General features: G+C 34.8%; 1 non-coding gene across 1 annotated transcript; it reads left to right on the forward strand.

Annotated features, from left to right (window-relative positions):
* The first annotated feature begins 3,204 nt into the window (after positions 1-3,204).
* On the forward strand, positions 3,205-3,308 carry LOC112787188 (small nucleolar RNA R71). Its single transcript, XR_003194615.1, has one exon. It is a non-coding gene; the product is annotated as a small nucleolar RNA R71 (small nucleolar RNA).
* The last annotated feature ends 2,186 nt before the right edge of the window (positions 3,309-5,494 follow it).

The raw sequence follows: 5,494 nt of genomic DNA on the forward strand, positions 1-5,494 counted from the left end.
AGAGATCCACTTCTGGGGCCCACTTGGTGTGTGCTGGGGCTGAGACTTAAGCAATTCACGTGTATAAGGCTGTTTTGGGCGTTCAACGCCAGGTTTGGATCCATTTCTGGCGTTGAACTCCAGCTTTTAATCCTTTTCTGGCGCTGGACGCCAGAATTGGGCAGAGAACTGGCGTTGAACGCCAGTTTACGTCATCTATCCTTGAGCAAAGTATGGACTATTATATATTTCTGGAAAGCCCTGGATGTCTACTTTCCAACGCAATTGGAAGAGCGCCATTTCAAGTTCTGTAGCTCCAGAAAATCCGCTTTGAGTGCAGAGAGGTCAGAATCCAACAGCATCAGCAGTCCTTTTTCAACCTGAATCAGATTTTTGCTCAGCTCCCTCAATTTTAGCCAGAAAAATACCTGAAATTACAGAAAAACACACAACTCATAGTAAAGTCCAGAAATATAAATTTTTCCTAAAAACTAATGGAAATAAGCTAAAAACTAACTAGAATCTCCTAAAAACTATCTAAAATTAACCCTAGAAAGCGTATAAAATATCCGCTCATCATTCTGTAAGTTCCGTTTCCTTGTGCTCTTTTGTGAATTCTTCCACTTCCTTGAAAAGGTCTTCAATTGTATCTGTATCCTGGTCAAAGTCTTCTATGTCTTCCTCATCACTTGAGTCATAGATTGGAGGTTGAGAGAAATCTACCTCCGCATCATCTTCACATTCACTTGGGGAAAATTCTTCGATCTCAGAGAATTCACTTGCGGACGCAAGTTCATCACTAGGAGAACTAGACTTGTGACTATCATCATCAAGAAAATTTGCTTCTTGGATTATTCCGTCTGATTCTTCGTAAACGACTTGCCTTGGAGATTGTACGGTATCCTCCTTAGCATCAACTGTAGCATCTTGGACGGAGTTTTCCTCAATTTTGGATTCCCAAGGAAGTTCAGCATCTCCTAGATCTTCAACCAACTCTTCTTCTTGAACAATGACAGCTTCTTCCACTTGTTCTAGTACGAATTCATTCTCTGTCTTGTCCACTGGAGCTGTGGTTGATCCTTGTATATTTGAGCGCCTAGTGGCCCATTGAATTAGTGCTTGCTCCAGTTGTTGAATGGTTGTTTGAAATTTAATTACTGTTTCTTTTAGGCGATCCTCTGCTTCGCAATTTGCCGGACTTGGACATGATACAAAGGAAAGTGGTGATGATTGGGAACGATTGGATTGGTATTGGGGTAAGGAAGGATCATATGATGGCGAATGGTGAAGAGAAGCTTGTGAGTGTGGTGGTTCGAGGTTATGTTGAAAGGATGGTTCATATGCACGGGGTGGGGCTTGTTGGTAGTTACAAGGTTGTCCACCATGTCTTTCAGCTGGGTATGCACGGTAGAATGGTCTTTGTCCAGGATATCTCGGAGGGTGTTGCTGCCAAAAGGGTTGATTAGATCCTCTTGGTTCCATCCATCCTTGATTGGTCTGACCTTGATGCACATTCCTGCTGTAACTTCTATTTCCTTTAACAATATTAGAACCAAACTCAAAGCGAGAGGGGTGAGAGTTCATAGTAGCAAATAAAGATAAAAAGGAAAAACAAAAATAAATAAACAAGCAAAAGAAAAATATTTACAATAACCAATAATAAGGCACACGTTAGCAGCTCCACGGCAACGGCGCCATTTTGATGAGAGGACTTTTGCGTGGTCTAGAAATTTGCGGATAAATCCTCGTTGCAAGTATAGTTTCTAAACCTTCAAAAGTCCTTTCATACAAACGTTTTGGTTGTCACAAGTAACAAACCCCTTAAAAATTGTTAACCGAGTATTCAAACCTCGGGTCGTCTTCTCAAGGAGCTGCGAGGAAGTATGTTCTTATTATTGGTTATAAAGGTTGTAATCGGGGTTTAGAAGGTGAGAAGCAAGTAATTTAAATGACGAGTGAATTAAATGGCAATTAAAAATAAATAATAACTGTAAAACAACTTTTAGCAAGATAAGGGAAATTAGAAGTCCAACTTAGTTATCCCTCTCAACAATAATGAAAGTTGTATCTTAATTCCACTTAGTTAACCTTATGAAGCAAAGGTAAGTCAAGGGACTAATTAGTTTGACCTTCGAATCCTATTTATTTCCTAGGAAAAAGTTGGGATTATTGAAGTTCAGATCAATTAGCAAGATAACGATTATCAATTATGCTGAGTTCAATAATGTTGAGTCACTGATTTCTTAACCAAGACCAAAAGGGGAAAAAGTAAATTGCTGGAATAATAAAAGTGTCCTTAGATGGGAAGCAATGGCAACTTAAATCAAGGAGAACAATCATAAACTGAAAATACCTTGAATATCATTAATTCAAATAGAAATCTGTAACATGGAATAATTCATAAATTAAATTATAATAATCAATTCAAATATTGAAATCAAATAAATAAAGGTAAAATTGAAATAAAGGAACATTAAAACCTGGATCCAGAGTTACTCCCAAAACAAGAAGAAGTCCTAAATCCTAAGAGAGAGAGAGAATCTCTCTCTAAACTAAATCTAAATCATGAAGACTAGAAATTGGCGAGCTCTCCCTGAATGGATGCATTCCTCCACTTTATAACCTCTAATCTATGCTTTCTGTACTTGGATCTGGGCCAAAAAGGGCTTCAGAAATCGCTAGGGGCGTATTCTGTAAATTCTGATACGTGGCCTCTGTCACGCGTCCGCGTGGGTCACGCGGTCGCATCATCTGGAGCTTTTCCTTTTCACGCGGTCGCGTCAGTCACGCGTCCGCGTCGTGGGTGTTCTACTCAAGGCGCGCGGTCGCATCAGTCATGCGGCCGCGTCGCTGCTTCTTTGCTTCTGGCACGCGATCGCGTCGTCCATGCGATCGCGTGGATACCAGTTTCCTTAAAGCTCCGTTTTGCCTTCTCCTTCCATTTTTGTATGTTTCCTTTTTCATCCTTTAAGTCATTCAGCCTTAGAAAACCTGAAGCTACTCAACACACTAATCACGGCATCGAATGGAAATAAAGGTAATTAAAATAATTAATTTTTTTTAAAGCTTAGGAAACATGTTTTTCACAATATGACATAATAAGGAAGGGAAAGTAAAACCATGCAATTAATGTGAATAAGTAGGTGAAGAGTTGAATAAATCACTCTAATTAAGCACAAAAGAACTCATGAAATATGGGTTTATCAGATACTCCATTCTGAAAACATGTCAGAAGGACACCTTTTGATCAATTGCTTGTATCTTTCCCAAGCTTCATAGAGGGATTCACCTTCCTTCTGTCTGAAGGTTTGGACTTCCATTCTAAGCTTGCTCAATTTTTGAGGTGGAAAGAATTTGGCCAAGAAAGCATTGACCAACTTTTCCCAAGAGTTCAGGCTTTCTTTAGGTTGTGAATCCAACCATGTCCTAGCTCTGTCTCCTACAGCAAAGTGAAAAAGCATAAGTCTGTAGACCTCAGGATTAACTCCATTGGTCTTAACAGTGTCACAGATTTGCAAGAATTCAGTTAAAAACTGATGATGATCTTCGAATAGAAGTCCATGAAACTTGTAATTCTGCTGCATTAGAGAAACTAATTGAGGCTTAAGCTCAAAGTTGTTTGCTCCAATTACAGGAATTGAGATTCTCCTTCCACAGAAGTCAGAAGAGGGTGCAATAAAGTCACCAAGCATCTTCCTTGCATCTCCACCATTGTTGTTAGGTTCGGCCATCTCTTCTTCTTTTTTCGAAAAATTCTGTCAGGTCCTCTCCAGAGTGTTGTGCTTTAGCTTCTCTTAGCTTCCTCTTTAGAGTCCTTTCAGGTTCCGGATCAGCTTCAACAAGAATATTCTTATCCTTGCTCCTGCTCATATGAAAAAAAAAGAGAACAGAAAAGAATAGGAATCCTTTATGTCACAGTATAGAGATTCCTTTATGTGAGTACAAGAATAGAAAAGTAGAATGAGGAAGAGAGAAGATGAAGAATTCGAACACAGAGAGGGAGAGAGGGTTCAAATTATAAGAAGAAAAGAAGTGTTAGTAAATAAATAAATAAATAAATAGAAAGAGATGAGGGAGAGAGAATTCGAATTTTAAATTAAAATAAAAGGAAAATATTTTTGTTTTTTATTTTAATTATTGGTTAGTATTCGAAAATTAAGGGAAGAAGTAAAATAAAATTTGAAAACTAAATAAATTAATTAATTAAAAAGATTTTTGAAAAAGTGGTTAGTGATTTTCGAAAATTGGAGAGAGAAAAGTAGTTAGGTAGTTTTGAAAAAGATATGATTGAAATAGTAAACTTTTAAAATCAAACAAAAATTTAAGTGGTTAATTGAAAAAGATTTGAAAATCAATTTTGAAAAGATAAAAAGTTAGAAAAGATTTTGAAATTGATTTTGAAAAATATATGATTGAAATTTTATTTTGAAAAAGATTTGAAAAGGAAATTAGAAAGATTTGATTTTTGAAAATTAAAGTTGATTACTTGACTAATAAGAAACTAAAAGATATGATTTTAGAATTTAAAGATTGAACCTTTCTTAATAGGCAAGTAACAACTTGAGATTTTTGAATCAAAACATTAAATGTTAGCATTAATTTCGAAAATATGAAATAAAAATAAGAAAAAGATTTTGATAATCAATTTTGAAAATTTTGGAAAATAATAAAAAATGAAAAAGATTTGATTTTTGAAAAGGATTTAAAAAAGATAGAATTTTTAATTTGAAATTTTGACTTGACTCATAAGAAACAATTAAAATTTAAAACCTTTTGACTAAATCAATCAAAATTTCGAAATTTATGAGAAGAATAAGGGAAAGATATATTTTTTATTTTTGAATTTTTATGAGGAGAGAGAAAAACAACTAAATGATGCAAAACATAAAAATTATGAATCAAAACAAGAAAAATATGCAAGAACACTTTGAATATCAAGATGAACACCAAGAACACTTTGAAGATCATGATGAACATCAAGAACATATTTTTGAAAATTTTTTAAAAAAAGAAAAATATGCAAGACACCAAACTTAAAAATTTTTAAACTTTAGACACTAAAAATTCAAGAATGCATATAAAAAACAAGAAAAGACACAAAACATGAAAATATAAAGATCAAACAAAGACAATCATCAAGAACAACTTGAAGATCAATAAAGAAAAAAAATCAATGCATGTATTTTTCAAAAATTTAAAGAAAAAATCAAAATATGCAATTGACACCAAACTTAAAATTTGATACAAGACTCAAACAAGAAACAAAAATTTTTTTATGGTTTTATTAGTTTTTTTAAATTTTTCGAAAATTAATTTGGAAAAAGAAAATAAAAAGATACAAAATTTTTAATAAGAATTCCAGGAATCATGCGATGTTAGTCTAAAGCTCCGGTCCAAAAATTTAGACATGGCTCAATAGCCAGCCAAGCTTTATGTGAAAGCTTCGGTCCAAAAGATTAGACATGGCCAAATGGCCAGCCAAGTTTCAACAAAGCATTACATACAACAGCCAAAT

The sequence above is a fragment of the Arachis hypogaea genome, chromosome 20 (assembly GCF_003086295.3).
Source record: "Arachis hypogaea cultivar Tifrunner chromosome 20, arahy.Tifrunner.gnm2.J5K5, whole genome shotgun sequence".
In the NCBI taxonomy this organism is placed as follows: Eukaryota; Viridiplantae; Streptophyta; class Magnoliopsida; order Fabales; family Fabaceae; genus Arachis; species Arachis hypogaea.